This window comes from Mus caroli, unplaced genomic scaffold (genome assembly GCF_978045245.1).
Source record: "Mus caroli unplaced genomic scaffold, Mus_caroli_1 scaffold_20, whole genome shotgun sequence".
Taxonomy (NCBI): domain Eukaryota; kingdom Metazoa; phylum Chordata; class Mammalia; order Rodentia; family Muridae; genus Mus; species Mus caroli.
This window is the reverse complement of record NW_028227275.1, coordinates 50023239-50038047: the sequence shown is the minus strand read 5'-3', so window position 1 is coordinate 50038047 and position 14809 is coordinate 50023239. Positions and strand designations below refer to the sequence as shown.

The following is a 14809-nucleotide window of genomic DNA, read 5'->3' as shown; positions in this document are numbered from 1 at the left end:
AATCCATGAGTTAAGAAAATATCTGTTCCATGCAGAATTTGGTGGATATACACCCAGACACTATTGTGGAGACCAAGAAGTGCTTGCTGACAGAAGCTTGATATAGCTGTATCCTGAGAGACTCTGCCAGTGCTTGACAAATACAGAGGTGGATGCTCTCAGCCAACTATATTGGACTGAACACAGGGTCTCCAATGGAGAAGCTAGAGAAGGAATCGAAGGAGCTGAAGGGGTTTGCAACCACATAGGAAGAACAACATTATGAACCAACCAGTACCCCCCAGAGCTCCCAGGGATTAAACCACCAAACAAAGAGTGTACATGGAGGGACCCATGGCTCCAGCCGCATATGTAGCAGAGGATGGCCTTGTTGGACATCAGTGGGAGGAGAGGTCTTTGATCCTGTGAAGGCTCAATGCCCTAGTGCAGGGGAATACCAGGACAGGGAAGTGGGAGTGGGTGGATTGGTGAGCAGGGGACTTGGCAATGGGATAGGGAGTTTTTGTAGGGGAAATGTGGAAAGGGGATCACAGTTGAAATGTAAATAAAGAAAATAACTAATAAAAAATTAAAAAAACAAAAAACAAAAGATGGAGGGTGAACACCCATCTAACAGAATTAGTCTGCACTTGGGATGGTCTGTGATCTGAACTTGTACTCAAAGCATCATTGGCTTCATTTAGGAGACACACAGGCCAAGAGCTGAAGCCTCTGGTATAAATGTTCATCAATGGAAGACGCTGAGAAGACTCTTAGTAATGTGAGGATCAGAAAGATTGGCAGCAATTGTGCCCAGTGCACTCTTTCACAGATGAAGTCAAAGTGATACAAAGAGTAACCAGGAATTTCCATCTTAATGAAAGCCATAAAAAAAAGTTCAGATTATTCAATCTTTTATGTGTATAGGTGTTTTGTCTGCATGTATGTCTGCATACCATATGTATGCTTGGTGCTCAAAGACCAGAGAAGGTGTTTATACCCTAGAATTATAGGTATATATGGATATGAGCTGCCATATAGAGCTAGGAATTGAATCTGGGTCCTCTGGAAGAGCAAACAATACTTTTAAACACTGAATCATCTCTCCATCCTTCAGATTATTGGATTTTAGGCACAGGATTTTTTCTGCTTAGAGTTCAGTTTTTTATCACGATCAATTACCACAAGCTGTTTGATTTAGGATGGTTTGTTTTTGTTTCTTTCTGTATTCAGTTTGACCAAAGAGAGTCACACCCTGTAGATTCCCATCTTTATTATTCCTCTTTAGTGAGTGTGACCCAACAGGGGAATGAATAGGTAACCAAGGATGTCAGCACATCACAGAGGTCTGATAGTATTTCTGAGAGGCATGGCAGACGTTCTTTATAACAAATGAATAAGCTTGTGCATTTGAGTGGACTAAACCTTCATCTTGGGCTCTCTTAATAGCACCTTTGCCTTCTGAAACATGAAAGGGAAGTATAGGAATATTTTTTACTATGTTACTGGGTTCTTATATCTATCACCTTTCTCTGTCCCAATTCTACCCTAATCCCTTGCAATCCCCCAAGACTAGATAGGAGAGAAAGAAGGTTAGACTGGGAAAGGGAGCTTACATCTCTTTAGACGACTTCCTGCTGATTAGGGTGTCAAGTTCCTTAGGGAAAATTCAATCTTAGTTTATATCTCTAACCAGCAACCGGCAATCCAGCAATCCAGCCATAGCAAAAGCAGCAAAGGCAACAGCAGGAGCTAGCAGAAGCAGGTGACTAGCAGCCATCACAGGCTTGCTCAGGGCTCTGCACTCTCACAATTATACTCTTTCATGAGTCCAAGCATTTGCAGTTGGCAAAAATCATGCACATCCTACAGTTCTAGACCATCCTAGTTAGCAGCTGTGGCCAATCTGAAGCAGCCTCATATCCCACACCTTGGATTAAAACAAAAACATATTCACATAACATAACTACCTGGGTTTTTTTAAGAAACCATAATTCTCACTAGAGGGAAGTACAGGGACTGCTTAAGTTCTTGCACTGCAGGTTGGTTGAGTAGTCCACAGGCAGAGGGGAGTTGTATCTGCTGGAAGCCAGAGACTCTGTGAGGGGACTGCACAGATGTAATGGGTTTCTTTGTTGTGGGACCAGACGGTAAAATGGGGTGCACCTCCTGAAGATGAAGTCAACATGCACAAATGCTCCAACTACTAATTTGAAAAATGAAGTCCAAAGTAAAGAAAAAGCATGAACATTCAAAGTAAAATTGGAAACAGAATTGGAAGAGCTTTGCTTACCAAGAGATTTAAACTGTTTTTCTATCTTATCTAGCCTATTATCATCATCATTGTCGTTGTTGTTGTTGTTGTTGTTGTTGCAACATGGGAAGATTCCGTTTGGAGTTTACCCTTAAGCAAGAATCCAGCATTGAATTATTTCCAGAAGTTCATCCACAATTTCATTCTTATTTCAGTACTGTTTCTGCTGCCCTGGAAACCCTGCAGACACTGGCACAGACCACCATGGCAGTGGTTCCTGGAGGTGCTCAGCCCTTAGAGAATTCTGTTATGAAATCACAAATGAGGAACAAGAACAAAGAAAAATTCTTGAAGGGGGAACCCAAAGTCCTTGGGGTAAGATATCTTTGGAAATCAGGGGAGAATGATTTTATAAATATATAAATGATTTAAAAAAAATGGATACCCAATGCTCTGTTTCAGTAGCTTCATGGTACATCATCACTTCCCAGTATTAATAGCATTTGATTTTCATATTTATCACTTGACAATTGACATGTTAGTCTAACACATCAGACTTTCAGTTTAATTATCTTTAAAATATTGAGACTGCAGGAATTATCTAGTCTGTAGATCATCTAAAATGATCATATCTAACTCAGTGTAGAGACAAGGCTATAAAGCTACAGCTGTGGCCTGGCCCTCTGCTTAACAAACCCATTCTGTTCTATACAATTACAATGCCTTTCTTTTGCCTGTTACTCAGATGATGGGAAAGCCTCCATTCTCCACATACTTCTATCTCCAGAAGATGTACCTAAAGAGTAATGGAGAACTTTTAAAAAATATCATGCTAGGCAAGTTAAAGGCCAGTAAATGAAGAAGGTACTCAGCGGGCCAAGCTGCTAATCACTGGGCAGTTGTCATTAGACAGACACCTGTTTCTTTTCTACCTCACTGTTCTAACTCTTATAAAATCATCATTTTTCATGATATATGTTTTATCTTAACATAGAATTGCATATCTTAAAAATATCATGAAGAATTTTTAAATTGAGAGCAGTTTTACATTTACAGTAAAATTGAAGGGGAGACCCAGTGATGAGCACTCTGGGCTTAGTGCTTTGTGTTCTACTAGTTTATTAATTTCTTTAAATATTAATGTAAAATAAATCATAATAATAACAAGTAGTAGTAAATCTTTTCAAGTTATTCTGTTATTTGGTTCTCTCTATCTTTTTTTTTTTTTTTTTTTTTTGGTTTTGGGTGGAAGGGGTTGTTTAGTTTGGCTGTTGTCCTGAAACATAGGCTGTAGACCAGGCTGGCCTTGAATTTACAGAATCTGCCTACCTCTGCCTCCTAGTGCTGCTAACTTAAATTATTCTTTTTTAATAACATGAGTGGTTATTTCTTTTTCTGAAGTTTGGTACATGGTATTCTTAAGGAAGTCTTTGTTTCCTCTGTTATTTAGTCAGTTGGCATCTTCTCTTGGGTTTCACTTATATCATATCCCCTGAATGATTCCTGAAAGTATTGACTACTTGTCTTATCGGTTAGCTGGCCTATCATGTAATTGATTTTATTTGTGTTTAAAGAAAAACAAACCTTTGGTTTTGTAAGTATTTTTTTCCATTGATTCCCTGTTTTGAATTCTATTGATTTTCATTCTATTTTTATTTTTTTCCTTGGGATTAAATTCTGACCTTGTTGGGTGGGGTCCCACAAATCAAAATGTAGAGGACTAACTCATTTTAGATCTGTCCATTCTAAAAAAAAAATTAATTAAAATGTGATTATGCACTTTCCATCCCATTTTCTTCCACCGACCCTCCCAAGCTGTGTCCTCCCTTTCAAATTCATTACTTCTTTTTCTTTAAGTATTATTGTTATATATGCACAGATGTATGATAATAAATACATAAGTGTTTTTTTAATCTTTCCATATTGTTGCGTTCATTCCCCTCTACACACTACCCTTATTTCCTCCCACACATCTTCATATGTTGTTTTCATTTTCTTTATGTTTTTATTATGTGCACAGTTATACTCAAATTCCCCCATCGTTGGGTCACCATATACAAATTCCTTCCTCAAACTCCAAGCTCCCAAAGAAGATCATCTGGGCCCTTCATATTTACCTCAATCTGCATCCAGCTTTATTCCCTCAAATTATTGCTTGCTGGTATAATTTCCTCCTAATTCATGATACTTTCTTGTGTGATTGTGTGACAAAGGATAACAACAGATTTAGAGATGCATAGTGGGCATCATACAAGCATCTCTGGAAAGAATGTCACAGATTCCCTCTAAGTTTAAAATTACTAAGATGTGTGTGTGTGGAGAGACAGAGATGAGAGAGTCCAAGAGATGATTTACAGCTAGTACATCTCATCTGTATAGGAAGACAATTGACAAAAGAATAATATTGCACATTTATCTGTAAATTATAAAAGGAGGAAGTGGTGGTAACTTGGTGGTTTGATAGTACTTAGCATGGGCATCATTTTGGTGAATAATGTTTTGATTTTTTTGTGTCTAGGCTGTACAAGTTATGATTGCTCTCATAAACCAGCATAGGAATAATAATTATGATAAATATGGACATTGATGGACCAGTCTTTTCAGTGATCTTACTGGTTCCAATTTGGGGACCAATAATGGTGAGTAACATACAGACTTATATAACTGGGGATAATAACACCTTGTTCTGACTATACTAACTTTGGGTGAAATCGTCTCTCAACTTTTTCAACTTGAAAACAGAATATTTAAACCTGATGCAGTATTTCCTTGTTCATATTACAATATCAATATGCCATTCATATAAGATCGGTGAACTGTTTATTTAATATGTCACTTAAGATGTATTGTGACACATTATGAACTAACCAGTACCCCGGAGCTCTTGACTCTAGCTGCATATGTATCAAAAGATGGCCTAGTCGGCCATCACTGGAAAGAGAGGCCCATTGGACATGCAAACTTTATATGCCCCAGTACAGGGGAACGCCAGGGCCAAAAAAATGGGAATGGGTGGGTAGGGAAGTAGGGGGGAGGGTATGGGGGACTTTTGGGATAGCATTGGAAATGTAATTGAGGAAAAGATGTAATAAAAAAAAAAGATGTATTGTGACAGCATGTAGTCATGTACTCCCACAAGAGTTACTTAAACATTGACACAACTGATATCCTCAGAAGCTCATTGCTAATCAATCATAGGGTTACTTAGAAAGAGTGATATGACTTGCCGACCTGTTTCACTGCTCATATAATGTTTACAAGTATATTCTCAAACCAAGGATAACTGTCCTCCTATTGTTAACTTGGGGAATTGAGATCTGCTTCTCTAGCTAGGAAGGAAATCACAAAACTCTGAAGCCCATGAAAGAATGAATGAAACACGGACGTTGTTGGCAAAGGAGAGGGGGGAAAGCTGAGCAGGTGATTAACAGCATCTGGCTAGACAAATCTCAATAAATGCTTAAGAGAATAGGAAAACTATAGGTGAATTATGTTTCTATTTTAAATAAAATAACTAATCAAAACTTTTAATAAGAATTTCTGAAAGTTAAAAAACTTTCCTCTATAAATAAAAATGAGAGAAATCCTTTTTAGTCCAAAGTGTCAATTAAATATGATAATCAAACATTTACTCACCTATATTTTATGAACTGACAAATAAACAAAATACATAACCTTGGTTATTTGTACTTTACAGCTTAGAGTCTTATTCAAGTGATGCAAGGTTTCCATTTATTGATGCACTGGAGAATGAGAAAATTTAGTTATTTGGTAGACCTGGTACTTTAATTTTCCCTTCTTATTTTACAACAAGTGTTTAAGATTTGTAGAATGCCACAGACTGCCATATTTTTCAAAGTTTCATGACACTTTATATATCAATAATAATACCAATGGTAATGATGATGATGATGATGATAATCCCATCAATAATACCACTAATAGTTTACATATAATCTGGGCACATTACTAAATGGTTTTGTATATAATGTTCCACTTCAACCAATCACTACAACGCCTGAGAAATTTGCCTTTATCTTCACTGTATAACTGAGAAATAAAATGAGGCTAAGCGAAGTTAATTTTCTCAAGATGCATTCAGTCCATGAACAAGATCTCAGAATCTCATTTATCTCCTCACTGTCGATGCCTGCTTCAATCTTTATTTCCTACTCATTACCATCTTGGATAATAACTCCCATAATTCGTGATAGAAGATCCACTTCAAGGTTTCAGGCCAGCCAGGGGAGCAATGGACAGACAGCCTCTCATATCTTGATTTTAGTTTCAATGATGTGGTCCTACTGACACACCCTCTAACTTTTAAAACTTTTAAACTAAAATTTGGAAAGCAAATCCATACATCTTAATATTAAACTGAATAGTCTAAAGAGGTCAATTCAGTCAAACTGATAGCAGTCATTTTGATTAAATTGAAAATAATGGCCAAATAGGCAGACTCAAATGAGCTACATATTCTACTCATCACCTAATATATGATTTAATTTGTTACCATTGTTTTATTTACAGCTTCCAACATGTATTTTTAACAGAAATAATTTTATTTCTGGTTTTTGGTTTTTTGTGTTTTGGTTCTTTTTTTCCCCTAACTTCCCTAGTTTGGTGTTATAATGGTGACATCTTGTTATAAGGATTGGAAAGTGTTAGTCTTCCGTGCTCTTAAAATTTTTGATTAGATGAGAGTTGAATAATTGTTAAAATCTTAATAAAAAAGTGTGTGAAAGTACCTGATAATTTAAAATGTAAAAAGTCCTCAGTTTCTTTTCAAATAGATAAAATCTAATTTCAAAGTGCCCTCCTATTAAATAAATGTCTCCAGAGTAAGAAACTGCAGACAGCTTTGTCAGTGTAATTAGAAAGATGATCACTCCAGCCATAGATCTTTAAGGGGGAAAAGTACAGCAAAGAGGGACCATGACTTTTTCCTCTATACTGAAGCATAAAGAAAATACAATCAAAATTTTGAGACACAGCTAGCTGATGGCTCCTGCCTGTATCCCTCCACTCAGGAAGCTTAAACAGAAGAGTCACTCCAAGCACAAACCTGGCCAGGTTTATGTAGCAAGGTCCACGCCAACCAGAACTACATAACAAGACCTTACGCCAAACATCCAAGATAAACAAATGGAATAATCTATTAACAAAACCTTGATGGTTCTTCCATAACTCATTTTACCTTTCCTCTCTGCTTTCCTGGGAATGGGGAAGGTGGGTGACATAGAAAACTGCTGCCTTTCACACAGTCGGTCACTTTACTAAATCCAGTTGATTTATAAGTCAGGGTTAGTATGCTATGAGTTATACCAACTGTTTAAAGATGTTTAACCTGGATATTTCCCCTCATGACCAGTTCATTGTCTCTGGATCCCTGTCCATTGCAGCAGGAGTGAGACCTACAAAATGCCTGGTAGGTAATTTGGTTTATTTTGCTACCAAAATGGAGTAATTTTATGAAGTGTGCATTCTGCTAAGATACAAAGGGGTTAATTCTATTTTCCTAAAGTCACAGCTACGGGCTTTAGAAGGACCTGACTTTCAAAAGTGTAGCTGAACTACTGGTTCATAACAAGTCTCATCATTTCTGACTGGATATCATATCAAGGCAGTTGCTGGAAGAATCTTGAGGCTGTTACAGTGAATTCAGAGAAATGTCAGGTGTTGTTTACACAGATGAGTTTTGAAGCTTCCTATCCAGCCCATGATACTGACACCCAAATATTTGCAGTGGCAAAAAAAAAAAAATTATTGACTGAAATATTAAAATACCTTCGATGGATGTATCCAAAATAGTAGGTATAAAAAAGAATTACAGAGTCCAGAAAGACAGTCAGAGGTTAAGAGAACTTGTTCTTACAGAGGACACAGATTTGTTTCCAAGCAGCCACTTTGTGGCTCACAGTCAACCATAAATCCAGTTCCATTGGATCTAAAGCCCCCTTCTGGCTTATGTGGGTACCAGGCATGCACATGCTCTATGTACATATTGGCAGAGAAATCATTTATAAACAAAACAATAAATGGCTTTAAAAGACAATTACAATGATATGTCAATCATAAAGTGGATAAAGGCAATAGTCAAGAGTTCAACATTCTCTAAAAGCTGCATTTGAATTTCACTTCCTGCATCAGGTAAACATCAACTTATGTGTAGCATGATCAAAGTGACCTTTCTAAACCCAGGCTAAATCCTGTCAGCCTCCTTAGCATCTTTCACCTACTCTGACCACTAAAATGTAGCTCATGTTCTAGATACAGGAGACTTTCAGTTTGCTGGGTAGTTTTACTTCTCAAATAAAGTTTATTTAACTGAACCATGAGGAGAGATTGTGGAGCTGTATCTGCAGCATAGGAGGAAATATGCAAGAGGGACACCGCCATCAGCATTTATACAAGAACAGTTAGGTATTCGCAGCACTGTGTAGTGGAAAATGACAGACAGAGCTCTCTATAATGTATCAAAGACTTTGAAAATTTTTACTAGCATATTTGAAGAGCATCTTGTTTCCTTGAGAATCATCTGGAGGATTTAGTCCAAGAATAACAGTTATTATGTTTTTATTTTGGCAAGGGATTGGAAGTAAAGATACTATAAGGAAAGACACAAAATCTACTTTTGGAAAAAAAGAGGATGAAATGGTATAGTTCAAATATTGATGGAGCTATACAAAGGATGCCATTGATAATTGGTGCCCACTCCTTTGTAGGTCATCAGCAGTCTAACTGTGAACACTATCACCTCTGTTGATAGTGTTGGCTGTGGCAGCAATCACTATTGGTGTCATCAGTGTGGTTGTGGGTATATATTCTCCCCGTTTTGATAATCATCCAATCACCAACGTGAGTATTCACTCTGCTGATGGGTCCCATGGAGGAGGCAAGGGCTCACTGACTCTTGCAAAAGCAACAGTCAACACTCTGATCATTAAATCAATTTGGGGGTAGTAGCCAAAGGGGGGCTCCCCGACTTTAAAGAGAAGGGGAGTGGCAATCAGGGAAAGAATTGTCAGGTTAGGATTGGACAAAGATGTGTCAGAGGGCTGTGATTGGGATGTAAAGTGAATAAAACATAAATTATTGGGAAAAAGAAAAGAGAAAATCAATTTGTGATGTTGGAAAATGATAGTGAAGTAGAACAATATTTATTTAGGGGTCAGGTGAAATCTCATTATTTCTCTTCTGTCTGTAACTAAGTACAAAGAAAACCACTAACATGGCTACTTCTCCGCCATTGGCACCAATCTGTCATGTCTGATTTTCAGTTGGTGCCACTGGAGAGATCAAAATAAAACCAAGTTCCTAATGGTGGGAGGTGCCAATCCTCTTGGGAGACAAAGATAGATTATATAGCCTATAATCTTTGCAAAACAGGTTTAAAGGTGTAAGCTATTTGTAAGAAAGAGCAGATAGAATGCATGCTACCTCGAATGACCAGAACAAGACACATGGAATTGCCAATTATCAGCCAAAATTACCAAGAAAAATGATAGTTAGTACAGCTTTATTAGTGTATTATAAACACATATACATATGCTCCTTATGTTGAAAATCTACCATTGCTTTGTTTTGTCTTTGTTGATGTTTTCAGTATATGTGATGGATATTTAGGGAGAGTGCAGTATTACTATGTAGCTCAGATTATCCTTGGGTTAAATACCATCCTCTCTTCTCAATGTTAGCATTATAGTTGTGAGCTACAAGGCCTAGCCTGTTCTTGTTTATGTAAAGTAAATTATATGTTATGTGAGATTGCTATCTCTCTACTTTCTTTTTTTTTTTTTTTTTTTTTTTTGGTTTTTCGAGACAGGGTTTCTCTGTGTAGCCCTGGCTGTCCTGGAACTCACTTTGTAGACCAGGCTGGCCTCAAACTCAGAAATCCGCCTGCCTCTGCCTCCCGAGTGCTGGGACTAAAGGCGTGCGCCACCACGCCCGGCATCTCTCTACTTTCTGTTCTCCAGTCATGCCTGCCACAAGGCCTGAACCCAGAGCCTAATGGATCTGTGAAGCAGGAGTAAAGATGATAACAACCAATGCAAATATTCTCATGGTCCATTAAATCAGTATTTCTCATGTGCCAAGCTCCTGATCAATGGACTATTTCAAAGGAGAGGGATCATCTCTGATCACTGAGATCATTCAAACCTGCCAGTTCTAGGCACCAGTTCAAGGCAGGAGAATTCAAAACAAAGGTGCTACCTTTGTTATTCCATTTTGATTCTGTGACTTGGTGAAGATGCAGACAAAGCCAAATACATTGAATACTAACGAGTGTGGAGCCCAACCTTCCAATGATTTACCATAGCAGTGACAATCAATACCAAGATAGTGCATAATCCACATATATATTATTACAGGGTGACAGAAGTTCAAAATAAAGCTCAATTGCATAAAATCAACTGTTGGAGGGGATGTTGTCTTCCCTGTGAGCTTTAGGGAAAAGTAACTTCCTTGACTTTTGTGTTTCCATCTTCTGTCTACATTCCTTGGCTCATCCTTCTGCCCTCTGTTTTTGAGGCAAACACTGAAGCATCCTCAGCCTCTTAGACTTGAATTCTTCAGGATCTTGATCCTCTTGTAAATATGTTATAACTATGACAGCCTTTATAAGCAAAGATATTCTGGTTTATTATCTAATAAACAACTTCTGTTCTCACTATAAACCTGACTAACCCCATCCTGGGGCTTGGATATAAAAACCAACCTGAAAGACTATTTTCTTCAAATTTGAAATGATATTATTGGTTTTTTTCCATGTGAATTGTCTAGCATGGAGCACAGCAGGCTTGGAGACATGGGTCTCTGATAATTGTTCTTAGTACAAAAAAAAAAAAGGCAAGAAAATAAGTGACACTCATGGGACCAAGAAATTGTCTTAGTTTTGGGCTCTATCAAAAGCTGGATTTCCAAATCTCTGGCCTGGTATGATAGTGATTGGCATGGTAGTAAGGGGTAGGAGGGCAGATTTCAAACTTGTAATCTTCATTCTTAATGTTCCTTTGTATGAATCTGTTTTTAGGGTTTGGATGCTTTGATGTTAGTTTTAAATATGCTAGAATTCTGCCTTACTGTGTCCATTTCTGCTTTTGGATGTAAACCTTCCTGTTGTAACCCCAGAGTGGTGAGTAGCCCATCCTTGTTCAGTGATGCTTAGTAGGTCTCTATTGCTCTGTAATCATTCACACAAATCTATCACCTTACAAGGACACATCTTCTTTGTCTCTTAACCTTCTTCAATCAAGACCATCAACAGCTTAGCCTTGTCCCTTGCTCAGTCTTAAGAGGCTGTGTGAGAGGGGAAACTGAGATTCCCTCTGAGTTTCATTAATAACAAAGTTTAAAGTTGGACTCAGAAGGAAACCGAAACAAGAGAAAGACTGAAAAAGCCCATAAAGTCTAAGAACACATATTTAGGAGTGCCAATTCACAGCTCTGAGTTCAGAGGTCACCCAATTCCAGATCCTTGTGTTGCAGAGCAAAGGACTGTACCATTCACTCATGTTAGAAATAGAGAGAGTTTTATCAAGAAAAGAAAGCATTCCTAAGAATTGAAGTGGACTAGTAAGCTGTAGAAAGAGCCTGAAGGGCATCCAGCCACAGAATGAAGCACCTTTTATATGACCATTATAGACTCGGACTTTTTGTTTGTATCTAGTGGACTCACTGCCCCACAACTTCACTCAGTATGCTGTCTCCCTTAGATGAAGCCCAAGTGAAGAAGAGTTTAGAGTTTAGAGTCTTCTGTGTACTGGTTTCTTTCACATTATATATGACCTACTTGCATTTAATGTGTTTTTATCAAATCCAACTCCATTCTGTCCACTCTAATTCTTCCTTTCTAGTCCCTGTCTAAACTGTGTTCATAGAGTTGATTGGGCTGTTGTTCCCCAGAAACTTTCAGTTTGTGTACACCTGGCCATTGTCTTAACCTAAGGACTGCTGCAGATGCTCTTGAACAAGGAAGAAGAAGGTCACATTGGGAAATGAAAAATCCCATTCCTAAGAGGAGAAAAATACGTAGGAGGAGAAAAATACATAGGAGGAGAAAAATAGCCAGGAAGTAAACCATGAATACAGTATGCCAGATAAGCTACTTCAAAGCTTGTATAAGAAGCTAGTGAAATCCAGCAATGGCTCCCTGGAGGTGAGAAATGCTGTTCCTGCTGTCCTCTACTGTGTTAACCCACAAAAGCAGTGACCTAGGCACATGTTTTGCTCAAGTATGTACACCTTATTCATTGTACTGCTGGCCCATGCCAGCAGGGAAGGTCAAAATATATTGCCCTGTGTCATGAGGCATCTTCCATTCTAAGCCACTGCCATGTGTGCAGCACTTCATTCAAGGCCACCATGTCAAGGTCTGCATGTGCAGCTGTCAACAGGAGCAAACTAATTTGGAAGAATTCCACTGTCGTTCTCTGTGACACTTTGGTTCAAGGAAGCCATTCACACAGAAAACTAATGCTCTAAGATGCAGCTGCAGACACCAGCTACTCTACTCAATCTCTGCCACAGAATGAGTGTCCTAGGTCTGCAACACCTGATGATCCATGAAGTGGCTCAGAAACAACACAGTTTGGTGTGTGATTCAACTCTGTAGCAACAATATAGAAACTAGTAAAAGTGACACTATGGGGTAAGAAAATGGAAGCACTGACTATACTGGGTGACTCAATGACATTTTGATTCATTTCACAGGTTCTTGTAGTGCTAACACCAAATCCTGCTGTGACAGTGATGGCACCCCCCCACCACCACTTCAACCATTGTTACCATCAGAACACCAAGGGAAAAATGTTCCAGGAGATGTATACAAGAACCACCCAGGAGAAAGGCTCTACTTTTGATGTGTATGTGTGTGTGTGTGTGTGTGTACAAGCATTTCCCTGGGAAATTAATAAATTAATACTTCATTGCAGTGGGTTTGGTGGGAATTATCAGACATGCTGAAAATGTGTAAGTCAAGCAGTTACTAAATCAAAAAAATTTAATATCTTACATTCATTTGATGTACAAAGGGCATTGAATTGGCAAAGAAGTTTGAATGCAAATTGACAAAACAAACAAACAAACAAAAACCTATGTTAGTGAAGTGAGGTCTCCAAAGAGTGAAGAGTATAGTTCACATCTTATATTGGGCTTTTGCTAAATAAGTAGATTTAGTTGCTCATGATCAGGAACAGACACATAAAGTATATAAGCAATGGGTGTATTAAAGTACTAATGGTAACAACCAATTTTAATTTCTATGTGCATTCTCATCATATAATAACATAATGTATACTTTAATTGATATATTGAAAAATTACAATAAAGAGAAGTGGTTGAAATCAGGATGCCTGATCCTTAAATACACAAACTCATATTCATACATCTATATACATGTGTTTATTTATATAAATTTAGTGCATCTCACTGTATATACATAGTATATGTAGAGTGTGGATATGGAGATTATAGACAGTACACATACAATATGGGTTTATGTTACACATGACCTAAAAAAATCACTTATTACTCTGGATTGAAGTTAAAGGTTGGCTTTGAAGGTTATACCACCTTGAAGTTGAATGTACACATTACCTTTCTGGTTAAAAGCAGTGTCCAAAGACTCTGCCATCAGGCTAAATTTCCCAAAGAGAAATAATTGTCAGTAAATTCTTAGATAAATTGATTCTAAGTATGTGTCATTGTTTATTATTCATTATAGAATAAGTCTAGATCCTGCATTAATTTGGCATAGCATGGGTTAAATTATTTGCATATTTACAAATTTCCATCCAGGGTACATCTGCAGGTATTGATGTGTTCCAGGAACCAAACGTAACAAAACCATAAGCCTGATGCTATTTCTTTATTTATTATCTTAAATTAACTTTTAATGTAGATATAGCAAGACAGTTCTCAGAAATAAAACATTAAAAACATAACAAATGGGGTTGGAGAGACGGCTCAGCAGTTCAGTTGCTCTTGGACAAAACCTGGTTTCAGTTCCCAGCACTCACTTTGTAGCTCACAACAATCTTGACCCAGGTTCTAGGTGATCCAGTGGCCTCTTCTGACTTTCACAGCACATCCAACAAGTTGTGCACATACGCACATTGTGCAAAAAAACACATAAAATGAAAAGAATATGGTGCCCAATGAAGGAGCTAGAGAAAGGACCCAAGGAGCTGAAGGGGTTTGCATCCCTATAGGAGGAACATCAATATGAACTAACCAGTAACCCCAGAGCTTTCTGGGACTAAACCACCAATCAAAGAAAACATACGGAGAGACTCATGGCTCTAGCGTCATATGTAGCTGACGATGGCCTCGTCAGTCATCAATGGGATGAGAGGCCCTTGGTCCTGTGAAAGTTCTATGCCCCAGTGTAGGGGACTGCCTGGGCCAGGAAGCGGGAGAAGGTGAGTTGGAGAGCAGAGGGAGGGGAGAAAGGATAGAGGATTTTTGGAAGGGAAACTAGAAAAGGAGATAACATTTGAAATGTAAATAAAGAAAATATCTAATAAAAATTAAAAATAATAAATAATTTCCCCATGAAAGCATAAAAAGAAAAAA

General features: G+C 37.9%; 1 pseudogene; it reads left to right on the top strand.

Moving 5' to 3' along the window:
- Positions 1 to 2356: 2356 nt before the first annotated feature.
- LOC110285983 (membrane-spanning 4-domains subfamily A member 4D-like) lies at positions 2357 to 13095 on the top strand (annotated as a pseudogene).
- The last annotated feature ends 1714 nt before the right edge of the window (positions 13096 to 14809 follow it).